Raw genomic sequence first — 22,812 nt, 5'->3', positions numbered from 1 at the left:
TACCAGTGATCTGCTGTAACACTTTTCTACACACCAAAGACTAGACCGAAGCCACCGAGCCTTGGACCCAATGGAATAGAGCAGGGGTGAGTATCACCCCAGGAAAAGGAACAGACGTGTACGTTGCAATTTTAATAGTATTATTACTATTATTGTGATCATTTTCTGTATCAGTATTCTATTTATCACCATTGTTTTTCTGTACAATGAGATCAGGCTAACAATGGTGCTTGAATTAGACTACTACTATTTCCATTATACCTATGCTAAGTTCTTAACTTTACAGATAGACAGACAGATAGATAGATATAAATATATGTATATGCCTTTTTTAAAAATAATATTTATTTATTTAAATGCTTCCACTGAATTCTTTACTGATAGTTCTTTGCTTCATGACACACCTCATGATAGTCCAAATCAGCCACTTTTTAGCAACATTACATCTCTATTATCGTTGAACTGTTGGACATCTTAGATGCCTCTCTGACTATCCAAAATGGATGTCTTGCCCTTCTGACCTCCTGCAAGTAGATCCAGGAACACAGAGTGGAAGGGCTGTCTAGTAGGAAAAGATGTGCAGCAGCTATTCAAGGCTAGCACTTTCTACCTCTTGTAGCTTCATACTTAGAAATATCAGAAGAGTTATAACAAAAGTATTAGCAGAAATCATTCACAAAACTCTTGACTAAAGAGCAAGACAGGATTCCATTTCCTCTGAAAATATGTCTATTTTCAGAAGAAAACAAGCAGTCTGCTTGTCATATAATCTAGGTATAATGTTATGTGAGCTTGTATGGGACTACAGTCTAAAATATATGCTTAATTCTACACCACATTACCTGTTCCTAGTCTTCTAAGCACATAGGAACTTTCTTCCCCAGAATTCAGTCCAGCTGTATGTTTTGCTACTGTTTCTGCAGAACTTCTGAATGCCCCATGTGGAGCAAACAGGTGTCATCTCTGCCCAGTCCAGAGCGTGGTGAGCACACGATCTCCTCAGGCCCACCGCACACACAAAATTTCTGCTGCACAAGAGATGTTCTCATTTTGCTCAGAAGAAAGATCACTCAGCTACAAGGATCAGTTGGGTAGCGTGTAACTCCGTTTCAAACCTCTGCTGGGAAAGCTGCATTTGGGAGATGGACTCTTTCATGGTCCCCAGGCTACCGCAGGGAGCCGATGTAGAGGACTGCACCATCTTCCTAGATGTATTTTTTATTTTGCTGTCAGAAGTATAGTATTCCTTTGAAGCACTATGCTAGTTCCATTCTCTATAATGAGACCCTTCATGTGTGAGAAGTGTGCATAGATCGTGCACAAGTATAAGCAATATTAGCGGCTTTGTATTTCAAAGATAAGAGAACTTGGAGACATACCTCTTTACACTTGGTGAAATGGTAATAATCCATTTCAAGACCCAGAAAAAAAAATACAAATAGACAGCTACCTTTTTATTTTCCTTTCGGAGACAGAATTTCTTTAAGTATTAATATACTTTTTGGCTCACTGAACTTGAAGTATTTTCTGGGAATAAATGGACCCCATGCATGTTTAGTTTTGTAGTTATATGCACGTTCAGGCTCATCAATTCTGCTGATCATGACCACACAGAGATGGTCAAAGCTATCAACAAATTAAAAACCCGCTATCCAGCCTAGTCCCAACTCTGAATTAACGTCTCCAGGAACAAAGGCATTGCAAGTAAGGAAAACAGCTGAGCAAAATATTATGCACATGCAATATCAACACAAGAAGAGAAAAGAATTGTCATATTGAATTTAGTTTTTGCCTCTGCATTGAACTGGATTAGATCGAATTCACATAGTCATCTAAGGGTAAAATGTTAGCAGATATACACACTTAGGAATCTACATATGCTGAAGTAAAGAAGTTAGCTAATGCGTTCCTAGGGGTACATGTTCTTCCTAATCTCTCCAATTTCTCCTGCGACACAGTCCTTTGGCCAGTACTGTAAAAGCTTCGTTGTTTCACGCAGTTGAACCGCTCATTAGTGCAGTGGTTGATAGCATTGCATAAGGCAGCCCACATACTGTGTTGGAGCGGAAGATAAGAAAGAAAATGAAAGTAGTAATTTTCTTTTGCTCAGGCTTTTTCTCCACTTTGATGTGATTTGTTAGAATGCACTTAGTGATTTAATAGCGCTCTTTTTTCCCCAGTCAAGTTCCAGCAGTACTTTAACAGTGCCCCAGGGTGCCTGTCACTCTCTGACATCTGTTACAGTTGAAGGCCATCAGCTGAGCTTGCATGTCAAAAACAAATTCTCAGTGGGTTCTGCAATTTCTCTGTGCTGTTGCTGTGCAGCGACGTGGTATCTATTGATCATTGACTGGAACTGTGGTAGGTCAACAATTACTGCTGATGGGAGTTCTCCTGCGCCTCAGTGTAGCAGCACGCATTTATGTTGCTCTAAAGGAGCAGGTGGAGGGGAGGGTACTTGGATATATGAGACAAGGAAAGGCTCTGCCCCTGAAAAGCACTTTTATAAACAAAGAAACTTTAAAGCACTTAAATGTATAAAAATAAAACCATATTATCTAATACAGAGTATCCATCTGACACAGGAAAAAATAAAAAGGCCAGGAAAATTGAAACTTAGACAAGACTAAATTAAATATCTACATCAAAAAGTCAGAGATTATAATGAATTATTCCTAAACTCTCTCAGTACTCCATCCTACATCTGATGTTTCAAATACTAACACACACACAAGGAATTAAAGAAGTACTAATGTATTCTGAGAAGTACTAAAATAATTTCTGCTTAGAAGCTATTTTAGACAGTATTTCTTCCCTTCCCTTTTACAAAATTAAAAGATTTTGCAACTTCAATCAATTCAATTCCACATGATAATAAAAAATTACTGTGGTAATTGTAGGTGGGAGAATAGTAGGTGATTGCACATTTTTAAACAGAGCTACTCAGTTGTAGACACCTGGGTCCTTTTGAGAGAAAACAGAAAGCATGCAATTCAAGCCAGAAATTTGGCAATGATGTGGAATAACACACGTTGCTTTGTATCAGAGGAGGTAATACATAAATGTCAAGCCAGTCTCACTGCCCAGACCCGTGGTATTGCAGCGATTAGATTCCCCAAACAAAGATCTTGTTTCAACCTGGGTTACTAAGACAGAGTGCAAATGGCCACTGACAAGTACCTTGTGTCAATGCAGTTTGTGAAACTTCACCGTCAAGTTTGTCGAACAGTTAATCAATCTGGTTTCTATCTTTCTCTCTTTCACTCTGGAAAGAAACAGTGTTTAAAGTATATACCAACCATGCCAAATGCACTGCTGCCAGCACCAGGACCAGGAAAGCTGTTTTGTGTGTCTACCCAGTATGGTCAAGGTCTCTGTTTCTTCCCCCCCATCAAGCACCTCCTGGCGAGGAGGTTCCTCTCCTGTCAGGTAACACAATCACCAGTGCTGGGAGCTGCTGCCTGGGGGAGGAGGTGCAGAGGGGCTAGAGTTCCCTCAGCTTCCCCCCATCTCTGCATCTCTGGTCTCCCAAATATACCTGAACTCACAGAAAAAGGCAAGTCTTCTCCTCTCTAGACAGAAAAGATATTTTGCCTCTGAAGTAATCATAACACACCTTGTACTGCTACGCTTGCTATATAAAGGGATACAAATAAGCCCCATCTTAATCTTGTAGACTGCTCACAAACAGAGCAGAGATACTCAGTCTACTGCATTCATGTTTTCACCAACTCTATTCCCCATTTTGACATGAAAATGAGACTAAAGAACAAACACACACAGACTGACAGACTTTTACAAACAGAAAACTCCTTTCATCTGGAGAAAAGTCTTTGCCACTCTTACCATGACATTAAGGACGCATTTGCTTCATGGTACCTCAACAGAGAGCAGGGATCGGGGGAAACAGGAGTTAGGCACTGGCATTTTTCCATCAACAAGCAAGAAAATATTAACCAGAGACATCTGTAAATGGAAAAAATATATTGCTTTAAATCACAGCAGACAATTTTGAAGTTGGAGGCTGCACTTGAAATATCAGAAATGCCTAGAAAATATCAGGACAAATAACTGATTAAATCAAATCTGAAATTTATGAAAGTGCAAACAAGAGTCATTTGAATTACTCACACCAGCATGACTTAGGCAAAGGGGCTAAAGCATTTCTAACAGTGCCTCTTTCCACTAATTACAATGACACTATGTGGAATTAAACCACGGCAAGAGTCTTGTTGCTTTCAAACAACAAACATGATTTGAAACTTGTAATAAGAAAGGAAGTAAGAGACAAAATTACAAATGAAGTAGAATGAAAAGGTTTGTGGATTCAGTCATACCCAAACTGATTGTTGGTAATAACTATAATATTTAAGATGCTTTCTTTTGGAACAATAACAACATGGTGCGTCCTCTGCATTGCTTAAAACTTTGAAAGCATAGAAAGTACAGTAGGGACATAAACTTTCTTCTCTTAGATATGTATCTAATTGTTTAATATTCAGCAATTCTAAACCATCACTGAATACATAAATATATCTTTTCTCCATCTCTAAAAAACCTGTTTTCCCTTCCTGTGTTTAATAGGACACAGCAATGTAAAAGTCACTTGGGACACGGTTCTAGTGCTGATACACCAGCAGCATCATTCACAGCAAGTACGATTATATGAGCATAAACCAAGTCAAATGCAGACACCCGTGGTTTATTCAATCAACTGATAAATGGTTCAGACTGCATTGTTCTTCCTTTGCTCTAGTCATTTCTGAAATGTTTGTCATGTGCAACCACAAACACTATTGTTGTGGCCTCTGATTATAAGCTCCTCATGCCTTTCTGCTTCTAGACTCCAGTACTTCTAATTCATGTCTCCAGTATACAAATGCTTCGGTTTAGCCTAACCCAGTTTTCTTACCAAAATTTAATCACTTTCTTTGTTGAGCCTTAACTCTGGATATTACAGGAATCTACCACAGTAGATTAATCTTCCAGTACCATAAGATTATGTCTCAACAACTTCAGCTCACTCTCAAAATCTTCTGTTTTCTATCTCCTCCCGAAGCTCTTTATAAATCACACTTTTATGTGTTTTGGGGTGTGTGGTGAGGGGACTGTGTTTGGGTTTGTGTTGTTGTTGTTTTTTAAATCTTATTCACTTTATTCAAATCTCTCTTGCCAAGTTAAATAAAATGAAAGCAATAAAATAAACCTGGAAACCTTTTTATTGTTGCTGTTCTTAACACCTCACTCTTTCATTCAGGCTGTTTCTTCTTTTTGTTCCTTTCTGGCATCCAGCAGCATGATGCATGCTGGTTCACCCACAGTTTCAGATCTATCCAGTGATAACCTGCAACAATGAAAGAAAGGCTCCAAATTCTTCTTCCTTTGACATTACTACATAAAAACCTGAGCAATGTGATCAGCAACACAAAATTTAATAATGTAGTTAATCATATTTTTTAGCCTTTAATTGGAAGCTTCTTTTAGTGGTATAAACCAAGTCAAGTCACTTCATTAAGGATTTCAAAATATCTAAGTAAGTTTTATAGTTTCATATTCTCACACGATAATACTCTGATAGAAGATTTATTTATTGTATTTAGGTATCATTTCTAGACTTTTTTTTTCTTTGCCCATCCTTTGATTAAGAGAATTGACAGGTTATATAAGAGTAAGCCTTTTGAGTAGTGCAAAACCCACTAAATTTCTCACACTGACAGTAACAGCTAAGCAGAGGCAGAAAAAGAAAAGGTTAGTACATGTTAAATTGCTCTATGAAAATTAGTTCTGTATGGATACTGAACTAAATTTCTCATTTAGCACCCTAATGAGCAAAAAGAAAAAGAATTTGAAAAATCAAACTATTATCAGTCAGGTAATCTGCATAATATGCATTCTTAGGTCTCTACAACATTGCAGAGAACTACCATACGGGCTAATGCTGCTAATCCTACTTGAGACCACAAATGTAATGAGACAATTTAAGCAAGCCAGGGGATAAGCTATGCTCTTCTGTGTGATGTTGAATTTCATGAATAAAAAGGAACAAGAATTACCATTAGCAGCCTTTCTAAAAGTAGCAGAAATAGTCCTAAGAAAGGAAAAGCAACTGAAATTGCACAAAGTGCATACCATAAAGTATATCAAAATATGTCTGGAGAGAAGCAAAAAATTTTATTTAAAATGGATAAATGCAGCATACCTTGCTCTTTTGCAGTTTAAATTGCAACGCAGCTCCATATCAGTCAAATAATTTAAAATAAAAAAGAATAATGAACTCCACTTCCATATCACTGGTTTATCACTGGTTACATGCAAAGCAAATTTTGCCAAAGTAATCCAATTATTCTTCCTACTATTTAATTTGAAAGCATGCTGCCCCCAATTAATTATCAGAAAAGATGGACAGATGTAGTTCCATAGGAATTATGCTGGTACCAGCAGCTAACATTCAAATATCATGTAGGAACCAGAAACTGGAACACTTCATTCCTAGATACTGTTACTTGTTGACATAAAGCTTTTGCTCAGAGGTACTCAGGCTCCAGCAGTTCCTCTGATTACTCTTATTCTGGTGATTTAAGATTTTATCTTCTCCAGATACCTGGCAGAGGTCTTGTGCCAGAGGTGAGCACCTACACCTCAGCTACTCCAATCCCTAGACTGACATTTAGGGCAAACAGTCAAAAAGGGGCTTTGCCAGCCCATCAGCAGGTGAGCCTGAGGTATAGAGATGTCCACTTTGGTCATTTCAAGCTGCCATAGCACAATCAATCAGGTGTTGTCTCTGAGAAACCTGGACCTTTGCTGGCCAAATGTCTGGAGATAGTGTCCGCTGTGATGGCACACACAGCACTTTTCTGGACCTTACGTTTTAGTGGAGTGTGACATGTTAATCATGGCTGCTGTCAACAGACTAAATAAAAAGGAGAAGATGTAAGAGTTCCTCAGAGGTTATTAATATTTTATTTTTTAAACAGAATTTTCATTAATGGGACGATATTTTACATAGAACCAGTAAGTTATCAAATATTTTTATTTGGGATCCAGTGTGACTAGTCTCTGGCAGTTTCAATTTGACTGAACAGAACAGACCTGCATCCTATAAATGGCTATTTTCTTTCTTTACCTTTTTAATTTTTTTCCTTTTGGGAGAACAGGCAGTAATTTTTAAACACCGTTAGGAGACTGTATCTCTTGCATAGTGTTATGCAAGAAAGCTGATTTACCAAACTAGCTCCTAAGTCAGAGTCCTATAAATTATTTTAAACTTCAAGTTTTAAAAAACTCCTTTCCCCTCCACTAAATTAAAACTCTTTTTTAAAAATGGATGTCAAATGGGAAAATTTCTTGTATGATAGAAGCCAAATGTTCTGTCACAGCTCTGAAATGTATCTCCTGTCAAAAGTGCAAGAGATGTATTTGTTGCTAGGGGTGTGTTATGTACCAGGACTTTCTAAATAATCTAAGAAAACAGTCCATGCTGAAGCCTTGCAAATCTACTTTTTAATTCCTTGTCCATATTCATCCATTCAGCCCAGTAATTCACCTTCTCCCTGATGGGCTGCTATTAAGACAATTCTTGCAGCAGGGATACTTTCATGCAGACCCACAGCCTTCAACTTTTTTCTTTTCAGTCCAAATGACTAATAATTTTTTCTCTCTTTTTTTTAAAGGTCCAACAATTTCTTTCTGAAACTTAGTGTTTCTAGTCATGATGAAATAAAATCTTTTAGCCTTGTGTATGAAGATGCAATTTTTCCATGAAGAAAAATTGAACCTTCAGTTTTTATAGGCTCCTATCTTTAGATATTCTCCACCATTAATCCAAACATACAAATTATAATCTACACTCATGGCTACTGAAATTACAGACTTCAGACCAAGAAATCTTCAAGTAAAATTCTCTACAGTAAACTGAAGTGTCTATCTTATTTTGCTTCCACACTCTTTCCCTACAAAAATGATGGCTGAACCTGTTTTAAGAACATGAACCTGCAAAGACTGATAGAATAACTTTAGTTGCAGATGGAGAGATGTGGTCCCCCATGTTGCGTGTGTACTCAAAGCAGTCATTTGCTCTTTTGTAGATTTTAGGAGTCTGACATCATATTTACTGTCCCAAAATCTGCATCAGACTCTAAAAAGATCATCAGAAATATCATAAGGGGTAACTAAAAATAAAGAACAACAAAATCATGTTGCACTGGGCCCTGCTGAAAACCAATGGATGCATAGTGGAGTCAGTAAGAAAAGATTCCCCACTGCAAATGAAATAAAGCAGTGTATTTTTGTCACGTTTTTGAAAGCACACCCTTCTAAATAGTTTTATAGTCCTCTCTTTTTTAATTATTGACATTGAACTTATTAACACTATTCCTTCTAAATTGCTAAAAAACCTCTATTGATACTTGCTTCATATGCTCAGAAATCTTGCCTTTAAATACAAAAAAATAAAAAGCTTATATTGTATTAAAATCCCCCAAGAATATGATCCATTCACAACTACTATTTGACTCCATCCCTTTATGATGAGATAATTCTCACAATAACTTCTTTCTTTGGTCTTTTGTTGAGCCTCAGAGGAAGGTTTGCCCTGTGGGCCCACCAGTAACCCCCCTGGCCAATGTCCCCATCAGAACCTGTGCCTTCAGCCACCCAGAAGCCCATCTGCAGCACCACCAACACCAATCTTCCAACATGTTTGTAGCCGCCAAGACAGCACCGGCGCCCTCCATGGTGTCTTCAATAAATTTCAATTAAACAAATTTAAACTAAACCACTTTATCTCAGCTTTGCAGAGGAAGAGGTGTGCACATACAGTCATTCAGCATCAGCTGTAATGGGTGATGACTACCCAGCCATCAGCTAAGGCTAGAAGGTAGCTGAGAAACATAAAATGGGAAGTCCTGTAGGATCAGACCGACAAGACAATCAGTATAGGATTTGTCTACAGCTGGCCCAGTACTGTAAAAAAAAAAAAAGATATCTAATTATAGACAGGTGGCATAACTCATCTATCTAGAAACTGAATAACAGCCTGATGCACAAAGTTTTTTCCCCCTTCTTATAACAAAAAGCAGCTCACCCACCTCAGACTATACAAATTATTTTAAGAACATTTATGTCATCTATATATTCCACGAACCTGTCTTCAACTCTACTTTGTAAAAAAGTCAGTATCAGGAAAAGTACTAATAAAGGAATTTATTAAATATTGAATTCATAACAACATAACATTGATACCCAGAAACTGAAAAGTTTTATAGATCATTACCAGCTAGCATGGTAACTGACAATTTTTGAATGATGCTCTGAAATAACATTTTTTAAGTAATTTCCAGTGAACTAAATAAAAATGAAAATAAACTTCTGCCTAGTCTATACAATAAAATCTGTTCTCCATTTAATTTTGTGGAACACAAATATATATAAAAGAAAGGGAGTGCAAAAATGCAATATATTGTTGTACAAGCATCGTTAAGTGGGAAAGTTTTGTTAAAACACTTTTTCTCCACTGAAAGCATTCTCTTGCAAAGTCCTGAGATTCCTCTGCTATCCATCTCTCCTTGGAGATTTTACATGAAACTTTTCTGGTTGCGTATTGCAAAAGGAAATGTGTCATTAAATTCTTTTCAAAGTGACACTGCTGAGCATGTTGGATGTATTTTCATGAATGATAGGCTATGTGTCCCAGGCATCAGCTGTGCACAGTTCATTAGTGCTGTAACTGCAAATCAGATGACTGTTTTACAGGGCTCTTCAAAGGCAGCCAGCTTTCACTGACTGAGGAAAAGATGATTCCCACAGCCACAAACTTTGGTGTTGGGTTTTGGGTTTTTTTAGAAAACAAGTTGTCAGCCAAGGGAAAAAAAGACTGAAAACTTTTTGCTAAGAGACATGAACACCTTTACAAGAAACTTTTCTAAACAGAGCAAAATGAAGGGTGGGAAATTGTTTGCTGGAAAAATCCTCTATTTTTCCTTGATGTTTTGCTTCATAACTTGTGGCAGTTTTTAGGAAAATCTAATACAGGCTCAGGAGCATCCAATATCTGGAAAGGGTATAGAGTCACTTTGCTTGCAGGAAGTATACTTAAAGTTTCCTTAAATGTATTAATATATATACACTTTAAATTTGACTTGTAATTACTAATTCAGGCAGCTTTTCTACAAACCTAATTATTAATGTATGCAGTGGGTTCATTGCACTACCAGTAGCTCAGTTTCCTCTAATGTTTTGCTGTATGAATAGTTTTCATGAATGAAAACATAACCAGTAGACTGAAGTCTTGCATGCACCCCAATATTTTGCAAGCATAGATGGGGAAAGACTAGAGCAGGAGTCTCTTAGGTCTTGTTTCTGTAGAACCATTCTGAAGATTAGTTATCTTTACATGAAAGCACAGGGTATTCCTTACCAAAAAAAACCCCAGACATTTTTAAAAAGTGTAAGGGCACGTTTTACAAAATGGGCCATTCGTTCTCTGAAACCAATGTGTTTAAATGTAAACTCATGAATACTTTCAGAAACTCTTAGAATCAGGATATGGTGTTGGAAGGGAGACCAAACTTCCCATCTGCTAAATCATACTGCTAAGGACTACAGAATGATATGCAATCAGGTGCATGCAGAAGTTTTAAGCATAAATGTGACTGGTTTCTGTATGCATTTGCCAAAGCATCCTGCTTTTCCTGAGATATATCTGACAACCTCTCCCACAATCCAGAACACTGACAATATTTCTGCAGTCAGATGATACTAAACATCAAAATACACATTTAATGAACAGGAGCATGCCACTTTTTGTTAGCATGTTCCATCAAAGAAATAACTGGTATTCAAACATCACTTGATCTTTCCGAAGGACCTCAAACCTGAACATCTGCCACCCCTACTATAAAATTCTTGTGTCTTCTTTACTTCTTCCTTTCAATTTTGGACAGCTAAGACAGCAGAAACATTCATAAAAAACTTCAAACTGCAAAGCAAAAAACTATAAGCTGGATAGACACCATCCATACTTCCTTTGTCTCTAAAGTCAGTTCAGATAAGCTTGTGACAATAGATTGTTCAGTTACTGGGAGACTCATAATTAGACATAATTAATACATTTAAAAAAAAAAATCATTCTTTAATGGCTAGCAGTGAGTAGCAGGTTTGACGAGACATCAGGTGGAAAGGGATAGATGAAGAATGCAGACTCTGTTCAGGAAACCAGATATCAAATCAGGTCCAAGCTCACAACATTTCTACAACTGAGGGCTTTTATAAGCATCTCGCAAAAAAAACCCAACCTTTTTTTTTGGCCATATTGAAAGGGTTCCCAGCTCAAAGAAAAACAAAACAAAAGAAAAGAAATGCACACATACACTTGATTACAGCTTTAGGCATATCATCCAAAACATGAAAAACAAAGCTGTATTTTGTCACCGTTCCTGCTAATGAAAAATGAACTTCTTTTGATGCAATAAAATGCACAGGTTAACAGCAGAATGAGAACTGCCAAATCTCAAGCAAAATCCTATTTTGTCTGTGACAAAGCATAAATTATTATTCAAGGCAGAAAAGTATCTTTTTGACTAACCTTAGCTTTTTATGTTTTGTTTCATTTCTTCACAAGAATAGATAAAACTCTTAATTTCTACATGAGGCAAAAATGCCATAAATAGAACAAATATAGATTTAACAAATCCATGTGAGAGAAACGCATCCTACAATATGAAAAGAATTCTAAAATAGAAAAAAAAAGTCTTGTAAACAGGTATTTAAAATTTATGTCTGAGAAAGCACTGCCTATATTCAAATGACAACCAAGTACTGCAGTAATTTAATCATTTTTCTTTAGTTGTTGTTTATATTTTATATACATACCCATACAATTCACTAGAGAATTGCATGATGTATTTCAACAATGCACAGCACTCAGCTGAAACAGTTGAGACAATGTTAATTTCTTTGTTGGTAAGCAGTCAGTTTGCATCTAAGAAATCTATATTTATTATCAGGAGTTTTTAAATCTCCCAATGTTCTGATCCATTTCAAAAAGCAGGAAATTTTATATTTTCCACCCTTTAAGTTGATAAAGGAATTCATACTCTTTGAGGGACTTTAATGGTATGTCACATGCATGTATAACCAGGTTAATGCTGAAGATACAGGGTAAGATTTCAAGCAGATATAGTTCTGCATTTAGCTTAAGTTTATTTGTGTTATGCTTAAACAGCCCTAGTTTTGTACACTTTGACAGAATAAGGTTATAGCTTAAATTAATAAATAAAGTAAACAGGGCCAATTAAATGCATACAAACCTTTCCCTAGTGTGTTTGTGGGTACATTTGCAGTGCTGGGTAATTTTTTTTCTTATGGTAAGTAAGCAGATCTGCTCCAGAGCAGAGCTTTTATCACTTGTATCTTTTTTCAGGTCACATGCCTGAAAAATGGTACACTGTGGGATTTCAAGGCATTGCTTATAATACATTGCAAACCTCTGTTACCATTAAATTAATTTAAATACTATAAAATAAATCTCTCTGCTCCCAGAGGTTTTCATTTTCTATGAACATTCCAGCTTCTACGGGACATGCAGTCTTAATTCTCTTTTAAGATCCTATATTAGTGCTATGCAAAACACTGATTAATTATACAGCACCAACAATAAAGAAAACTACCAAGATAAAACCATGCTGCTTCTTGTGGAAGGTATGCAACAGTGATAATTATTATGGTAGATGGTAGATTCCCCACATGCAGCAGCCTGGAGGGGACTGGTGCCCTTTCAAATGACATAACTTTTGACAAAAAAAAGCCTCATAGGCTTTTTTGCATTACCCGTGACACAAAACAAATTGCACTTGGACACCGATGGTCCTAAACAACATTTTGGCACATATCTTCTCCAGATAAAACTCATCCATTGAGGAAAAGGGAGGTTTCAGTGATTTTCTCTACAGACTTTTCACCTGCTCTCTTCTATACTGCATATATAGTGTCTTCCCAGTGCTATTCCACTCCCTCTACTACACGTTTCCACACTTCTTTCAGCTGTGGGCATCATTTCACCAGGTCCCTGGTGCTGACCAGACAAGCTGCACTGCTCTGGAAACCAGCAGCTTTTACGCAGGAGCTCGCTGCCTTCCACAGAAGAGGCTCCTGCGTGGAGGAGTGACAGGCAGGACCCAACCTTAAACTAGTGCACGGACTGTGCAACGAGCTTGACAAGTGGGCCCTTCATAAATGATGAGTAACTGAAACAGTACTAACACCATCAATGTTTTTGATAATCTTGTTGTAATTCAACAATTCATTCCAATATAATCCACAGATTACTTAACGTCTTAACTAAGGCCTCCAGAATTCAGCTGTAGGTAGGTGCTGTAGCTGTAAATTGCTCTTTATTTCTTCAGGAGAAATAAGTGGGTGAGCTAGGGTAAATTTTTCATTGTTCTGAGCTTCAGAAAACAGAATTTGAAGGAACACCACACAGTGTTGTGACGATAAAATTTACTGCTTAACAGCTTCAGTTAATATACTGTATTTGAGAAGATTCAATTCAATTGTGATCAAGTCCAACCCAAAATTCTTTCATTTCCCTCTAATTTCCAGCCATCCATTGTTCACCCATTTAATAAACTGCCACTTGCTTCCCAGGCTCCAAAAAAGCATCAGGCAGATCCCTATCGAGGTTACAAAGAAAAAAAAAAAAAAAAACAAACCACAATGATTACAAAGTTCTCAACAATGTAACTCTTTCCTGAAGGTGAAGTAGCACAATTTGACTCAGATCATCCCATCTACACACATGGAATTGGGCAAACAGGGCATGTTTGTACACAGCAGTATTAATAGTTACAATCAAACTAACTTTGATTTTAAACAGATTACAAGGAAGTGACAGGCTCAAAAACTTAAACACTTAGAAGCACATACTCTGAAATAATAGGCATTTGATAATGCCATGCTGCTCTAATCATTATCCAGTGTTCCTTTTTCATATTACACTCCCACAAAAAAAGGCATTTCCAAGCATCCCCTTCTGATGTACAAACATAAGGAGAGCAAAAACTACATGTGGGAACCTTAACTAAATGACAGTAGAAGTAATCAAGCTTAAAAACATCTGCCATTACTGGCTATGCAGTGTAGTTCACTCTAAAAACTACCGTGTGGGAGTCTTAATTTTGTGAGCAGAGAAAAAGGTATCCTGGCTTAACAGTAAGGAGAACCAGCAAAGCCCAAACCTTCAAATGTACATCAGCCAGCCTCCTCCACCAGCCATCGCACTGTGTGGCCTCAATCCTGCCACCCAATAAGTATCCACATGTATGAAAATATTTCTTACTATTTATATCACCACAGTATCCAGCAGTTGGGTTTTTTTTTCCGCCAGGGCACCTGAGCACCAAGTGATGCAGCCACATGGTGTGGGAAATAAGAACTTCTCAGTTAAGCAATTTTCTGTCCTGCTGCTGCTGTCTTTTATTCTTCTCAGAGGTCCTGACAGCACTATGCTCTTTGGAGCTGCTGCACTTTCACTATTGGTATTTCCAGAAATTCAAGTATTTTGAGGTTCTGCTCACGCACTGGGACAGTTTCCCCTTCCCACTGCCCCCAACCCCATCTCTCTTTGACACTCAAATTCTTCTAGCCCAGGCAATCACCTGTGGTCTGACTCTTCCCCAGAGCTCTCCTGAAACCTGGCAGAGCAAGGTTGTTACCCTGTAGCCACAGGTAACGTCTGAGGAAGGTGTCTGCATGCCAGCAGGTGCAGAAGAGGAGGCAGAGGAGGAGCTTCTCCTCACCTGAAAATACTGAAAGACATGCCTACAGGGAAAGGGGGCCAAATGTTGCTGATGCCAAACTGTATTGCAAGAGGAGAGATGCCAAAAGCAGTCTGTTTCCAAAATTCCAGTGACCACCAAGAAGCTATCTAGATGCAGAACATAAAAGCTACATCACATTCTCTGTAGCCTGGACAGGCAAACCCCCTCTCTTTTGTTCTTCCATGTTCTTTCACTGCTGTCTTTCCCTGCTCCTTCCTATTGAGAAGAAACTAGGAAAGCGGCTTGCTGACTTGGTTTGTCCTGCACCAGGATCTAGGCCCAACTGCATAAGGTCTTGTTTACATAATTAAGTGCTTCTTATAGCAAAGCAGTCCTTCTGTAAACGCATTTCCAAAAGGGGTTCAGTGACACAAAGCATGTTTTCCCAATGGGCAAACTGAGGCATGGGTTAATGACATGTATGGTTACCAACAGACCATGGAAGGAGCTTCCAATTCCCCCCATGTATTTTGCATCCCTATTACTAAGAAAGGCTGTTTCCTCAGATCTGCTGGCAGAATTCAAAATTTGTGGCTAGATCCACTAAACAGCTTAGATCTACTGTTTTAGTATTAGCATTGCATAGTATTCCCTAACTTTTGATCATGTTGCTAAGTGCTCCTATTGCCAGGCAATGTTTTAAAGTTATAAGAAGAAAATTTTGGAGACAGGCTCTTTGTTGTCAGCTTTGCATTTTGATGGAAACAGACTGGTATCTTCAGAGGAAATTAACATCATTCCCTTGGACCACAGTGTAGAGCATCTACATTTACTCAGTCTCCTGTTGGGCCCCGTACCAAAGAGATATTCCACAGCAGCCCTCGCCCTGCCTCCAGTCAGCCCCTTGTTTAACTGCAGATTTAAAAGGTATATGTGGTACTCTGCATCAAATGCTCTCCCTCCTTCTGTGTCTGTGAGGCCCCAAAATCAAGGCTGGTGTCAGGTGACAGGGAAACCGCAAAAGACTAGAGAGAATATTCAGCTAAAAGGAAATGCTGAAGAAAAGGTGGGACTAGAATGTGAGTCTGAAATTTTACAGGTCTAGGTACAGGATATTTGATTGAGTCCTACCATTTATCTTCATTGAGACTGAAAGGGCTGAGCATTCACCTGAGAGATGCTTGTGCTGTTCCTTTCTCATGGAAAAAAAAAAAAAAAAGGAAAAAAAAAAAGCAAAGCTTTTTCTTTCCTCGGTAGTTGAATTACTATAGGAATGGTTTTCTAGTATTTTCTCTGCTCCCTTGAAGGAAACATGCTGTGCTGGAGGTAGACGGGGTGGCCATGGTGAGCCCTGGATGGGGAAGGGCTGGCCAGACCCTGCAGGGAGCAGGAACCCAAATTAGCAACCTGTGGCTGCCAGTGAGTTCATCCCACTCCCTTTCTGGGGGTAGCCACAGACCTTTTGTTTCCCCCTCGACAATCCCTGCATATCTATCTTTCACCTGTTTACATTCAGAACAGTCTCCATTTTTGTGGTTCTGCCCCTGCCTTGTTCCCACCACATTCTCCTCCTCTACCCTCCATCATCCCTGCTAGGAACTACATTAAGAGATGTCTCAGCTAAACCCTTGTCTCTCCATTGCTCATTCTCCCCTTTTTGGATAGAAAACCTGCTTGGCTTTTTCTGGATTTGTTTCTTGTGAGGGTGCTTAAAATAAAATATTTAAACACCCATTGGATTGCAGGTTGAAATTCAAGTCCCTTCTGCCCCAGTGAGGAACCTACCCACCAAAAAAGTTGTTAGTTGTCTCTGACTTAATGCTTCCTGAATTATTCCATTAAAATGAAAATAATTTCAGTTGAAGAGACTCAGAAAAATTGTATTTTCATCTTCCACACAGAATAATCTACAGTTCAAAATTTAGCACATTGAAAAGATAAAGGATTTTCAGACACTCTCATCTAGCACATAAATGCAAGGGCATATCACATACATTCAGTGGGCTATTGTTTCATGTTTTTTCGAGGTCTTACATTTTAGATTGGATGCTGAAAGCAATAGAGTTGGAGAAATGAAATTTGCAGAACTGCAGGATTTCAATCCAAACAAGACCAACCCACTTAAGATATAAGGACTTATGTTAGTGAAATGTTTCAAGTATCTGAATAAACTTTCTTGCTGCCCCCCAAGTTATTTGGATAAATCTGGGATAATTAATTGGTATCCCTTTTAGACAGGTTAGGTCAGAAGTCGAGCAAAGCTGTGCCACAGCAGCACAACTGCCTACCAGAGCCAACAGGTCCCACTGGGGCTTACAGACCCTCAGGAGCTTCCTATGTGGGGTACGAGAATCAGCAACTTACTGTTCCAAACTAATATGCTATCAACACCATACTCCATCTTCTTTCATTGCTGTTCATTGGTCCCACTCCCTCTCCTACCAGTAGAATCCTAGAGCAAACCAAATCCATCCTTTGTGCCTGTTACTCACAGTTCCCTCTCCCCTTCCAACTTTCCTCCTTCTCACTTTCTGCTTCATCTGCTCAGCTCATATCATAGTGAAACCGTCATGAAGGCTCCAGTTCACATACTTAAGAAAAGGCCTTGCTTTACATTTGAACAAATTATTTGAAGAAAAAATTAAACGTAAAAACAAATGTGACATGAAACTGGTTACACACTACTTGCATACTGTATTCCTTCCCTGCACACTTCATCTCCTTTGTCTACTCTTCAGTGACAGAAAATATTTTTTGAATGGTGAAATCCAGTATTTATTAGAGGCAATAGTAGAACTTCTACTGACTCAAATGGAATCAGGATTTCATCTTTTTCAGTTACTCCGGAATAGACTGCTCCTCTTTATCAAAATACATTAGATTGGTATTTGCAACAGCTAGCACACTGACGTTATAGGTAAAATTCAAGCCAGAAATTGATACTGTTTAAAGAGGTAAAGTTTCTAGAATATTTATTTCTAATATGTCAGAAAATAATAGTGAGATGCTTACTGTTCAGCTATTTTTGTTAATGATTTTATTGTCTGTTCTTAGCCATATCCCCAAGCACTAGCTTTGACACAGGGTTTTAAAAATTGTCAAAGAAGCATAGTTGGCATTTTTGTCATTCTTGTGACCAAATACTTTCAACAGTCTTTTCAATCTCTCTTTTTTTAATATCGATTCTGAAATAGGCAAGCAACTTAGCATCAAAGCAACGCTGCATCATTAAAGACAATTGACTTTTTTTTTTTTTCTCCTCCAGAGATGATAGCTTTGTATTTGAACCTAACATAACGCACATGCCAGCAGATACACATTTTCCTCTGTGGTGCAAAGACTATGGTGGGGCTTTTTTTCCCCAGAAGGGTTAAACAGATTGAGACCTGGTAACCTGCTACCTGCCCACCACACATCTGAGATAACCTCTGGGTGACAGCGTATGATTCACTGCAATTAGCATGATACGGGAACTAATTCAACCAGCCACAAACATTGAAGCCTAAGAGAGGAAAAGATGGCTATCATTCACTTCCATAAATTCTCCCAAAGTGGAAGTTAGACCTCTTACCTGTCACAGGAGAACTTTCATTGAAGATATTCGTCTTCCTGGTTTTGAGCGCGCACTTGAATCAGTATCTCTGTGTTTACAATAGCATCATTCACCTTCTCCCAGGTCTGAGGCCTAATTCAGGAGTGTTTTGAGCTTTCAGAACAAACTGAACTGGGGAATACCTGCTCTATGACCCTTCTTGGGACTTAGGTGACAACTAAGTTATATTAAACCCCATGGCAGGCAGGTAGGAATTAGAGGTGGCACTTGAAAAGTTATGGACATACAAAATTTTATTTTAGGTGCCTCAAGAGACACCTGGACACTTGAACTCTTTTGTGGACCTCCGTGTATATGATTTGCAAGTCCTTTATTTTTTTATTTTCCATTTGCATGAAAGGACCTTGCAACTCCATTATCCACTGGCATTCAATGTTTCATCTGTGATCAGTTCCTAGAGATCATGTTCTCCTCCCAGCATCTTACACAGGCACTGGCTTACAATTAGTGACCACTGGAGTCCATGGATTAGATACAAGATGAAAGATCAGTAGTGCATAACAAAAACCCCAAGGCTCCTGTGACAGAACTGAATCTGTCTCACCACAATTGCTACCACCACTGCAGAGAAAAGGACATTAGTGTGATGATTTTAATAGCAGCAAAAGAAGGTATGTTTACAGGAAAATTTATATCAGAATTTATTACTTCAAGTTGGTATTACATCAGTACCACTGCCCAAAATGGTAGTTACCTCCCCTTCTCCACAAAAAAAAAAAAAAAAAGGGGGGGGACGGACAGACTTATTTTTGTGCTCAAGGGGAAACAAAATAGCGTGGTTAATTTTTAAACAAAATTTCTTGAAGTGAGTTATAGTCATGGAGATGCATGTTACTATTGAAAAGATTTAGTAAGGGTTAAACTTAACATCCCAGTTTCTGAATAGGGGAGAAGTCACTGAGTGCAGGTACTGAAGATGATAATCCTGTAACAGCTTTCCACAACATATTCACACAATCCCTATTTTAGGGAGTATCTGAGAATAGAAAAGAGGACCTGCAGAATGAAGAACTAAAGGTTTTCATAAGGAGATGGCTCTTGTTACCCCTTTCCCACATCTAAGTGTGTACAAACTCTAGTCTGAAAGTGGTTTATCAGCACTTCTGTGTACCTTGTGCTATTTGAGCTAACAAGCCCGCCAACCTTTGCATCCAAAACCTCACTCTGGCCTTCGAAAATTAAGCATTTATGCCCTCCCTCTGCTATCACAATAGTTTAGAAAAGTGCTTGGTTTTTCAAGATAAGTTGAAACCGCATCTGAGTAAGATTGTTACCAGTGCCATCTCGGCACTAGCATTATTAGCACAACTGATTACACTGTGGAAACAGTATGACAGATCTGTTTGACTCATGCTTTAAACACAGCAGTTGCTTTTTTGGCCACCACATATTTTTTCCCAATTTTCAGAATAAGCAACTGCCAGAGACTATAAACTCTCAGGACTGCAAAACTGTCAGTCTGCATAATCCAGAGGCTTGGGCAGCTATCTTAGTTATTGCTGGAAACACTGAAGGTAGGACTGGGATCTGTTTGTGGCATAACTAGAAAATCTAGTCTGGATAAAATTCTTGTTGGGACTCTTGGCAGCAGAGCAACAAGCAGTGCTCAAGGTGCTTCTCCTCAAGTTACACCTCTTTCTCAGAGCCATGTTGTCCCTCTGGGGCCAGGCATTAGCCCCACACCCTTTGTAACATTTAATGCCTATTTGCTTCACATCTACGGCCTCCCTCCCAGCCAATGCCTCCGCAACACACACTGCTCTCCACGCCACATGAGCACCGGCACTGCACGGCAGGCACAGCAGCAGCTGCCTACTGCATCACACAGGTCTGTAATTCACACACAGGCATAGATGGCAACATGCATAGCTGTTTTCTGCACAGCCATGCTTTTCTCACATGTCCAGATGTCCAGTACTCACATATGGTCTCAAGTAAGCATTAGTACAAATTCCAGAACAACTCTGGCAGCTGAAGACATCTAATGCCCAATTAAACTGCTAGTCAGGCCCTTACAGACCCTTTTACATTGTGATACCTTAAATTTCTACGAACGGAGGACTTTATCCACATCAGCAACTCTGGAAAGGTCTCATTACATTAAAGCATACCCCAGAAAAAAAATTATTGTACTATACCCCTGAAACAGAAAATTCAGAAATTTGGAAAAATCATAATGTAGATAATGTAAAAATGATTCTACGTCTTCCAGATATATATCTAAGCAAGTTACTCAAATAAATATTTCACTATAAACACATCAGTGTAGGTGTTTTCTCTTCTCTGCTAGTTGTCAGCACAAGACCTTTAAGCTTCCCGTAAGGCAACACTGCCCTCTCTTGGTGTAATTTACGTTTTTGATAGAATTCTCAGCAAGGTTACAAAGCATTTAGGGATGTACTAACTTCTTATTTTGTAAAAAACTGATCCTCTGAGTTTTGAAAAAAAGCTAAAATAAACAAAGTACTACAACTAACAGAGTTTTGCAGGATGTTGATCTAAAAAGTTCATTACTGTTAACAGACTGCTGAAGGCCAACGTCACAAAATTTGTAGATGTGGAACACAGTACAAAAAGCATTGTGTTTGCTCTTAGTGATTACAGCACAAATACACAGTGTAGCATTTAGCAGAGACAAACCAAAGGCCAGGAGAGAAAGTTGAGTTCAAAAGATTAAAACTAGGTAAAGTGGTTAGAACACAGAGCAGAATCTCCTTTCAATCTTACACACACAAGCTATTGATTTTACAGACCCAGGAACTGGCAGAAATTAAAGATTTAGAAACAAGAATCAAAACTGGATAAATTTTTTATGATATGAACTGACCTGTTGCTACTGTTTACTCACCAGTCAGTTCCTCCTGTACTAATTAGCCACCTCTCACTCCTTTATCCCTGTTCCTGGCCCAACCCTTAAAAAAAAAGCAAGCTTTTTTGATCACTTAAGTAAAGATACAAAAGCTTGTTTTCACCCTTGTGTAACCCTATAATATGGTACTCACATTGCCAACAGCAGGTCATATACTTTGTACTGAGTTTGCAAGGCCTCTGGACTGGCTACATGAGTTTTTCTTCACCTGCCCATATCATTTACTCAGTTTAGCTGTGAAAGCAATCTCTCTAGCTGATCCAGTGTCTGTAGGTAACCCCTTCCATGCATGTTTATCTTTGTGTGGTACAAGCCTAGTTTTATCTAGATAACAGCAACATACCGTTACTGTTGTCAGAACAAGGTATTTATGATTCTCACACAATGCCACAGTGCAGACAATGCAGCCCTGGTATGAGAGCAGAGGGCTTGAGAAGTGAGAACACAAGAGGCAGCATAGGTGAACACTGGCATGGGGTGGCTGAGATAGGGACCACACCTAGTACTGGAGATCCCACAGCTGTGCACACCTCCAAACAGTTTAAAAAAAATGTAGACCCAAATCTTGAAAAAAATTGGCTTTAGGATTAACAAATTACAGTATCTAACAAACAGATTATCATACAGAAAACCTGGATACAAGCTGGAGCTGCAGAACAATAAAGCAAGAATTTACAAAAGCACATTATCCAACATACAAATGACTTCCAAGCTGATATTCGGGAGAGAAGGAACCAGCAACATCAACCAAATATTCTCTGATGAAGGACTGCAGAGGTACGGAACTCTGTGCTATACTCTTCAGCAGTTGCAAGCTGTGGATTTAACACTCAGGGGAAATGATGGGAGGTTGAGCATAACTCCACAAGGAACAGAAACAAAGCAGCACATGTGCTATAGTTTTAATTGTATTACTGTGATTTTCTTTCCTCTATATAAATGTAGTTGAACTGCACTATTTTCTAAAATATTTAGGTCTAAACTAACCATGATTCTTAAATGAGACTGTTAAGATCTCTGCAAGTGTATGTGTAGTTACATGTGTGTGTGTATCAATATTCCCCTACCTGAAACAATGATTTTGAGTTCAACATCTTCCAAGGAGAAAAACTACGTACCTCTTTCTAGAAGTACAGGTTAGTGAGCCTCTAGATCTTGACTAGGAATCAGGTGAAAGCTTCAGTAAAAATAACCATTTCAGTCATGATGGTTTATATAATCTCCACCTTGGACACACATTTGTAATAATTATCTGCAATATACCAACACAATTACAGAATGAGAGTCTAAGGCTCATGATCTGGTCAGTTTCCTTACCTAAACTGCTGGATTTTTAGAGATGTGACATGAATAGAAGCCATCAGGCTTTAAAATAAAAGTATACAGAAACCTGATCAAGCTGAATATACTGGTGCAAATACTCAAAAGGATATGAGAGAGAAGACTACCAAAGCATGTGTCAACAAAAAAGTGTAGGTCTATTTGCCTGCAAGGAACATTTCTCAGTCTGTGGAGATCATCCACATGTATTGAAGATGTTTGAAGCAGGGCAATCAAGTCAGCAGCAAAGG

This window comes from Athene noctua, chromosome 2 (assembly GCF_965140245.1).
Source record: "Athene noctua chromosome 2, bAthNoc1.hap1.1, whole genome shotgun sequence".
Lineage (NCBI taxonomy): Eukaryota > Metazoa > Chordata > Aves > Strigiformes > Strigidae > Athene > Athene noctua.
Note: the sequence above shows the minus strand (reverse complement) of the source record.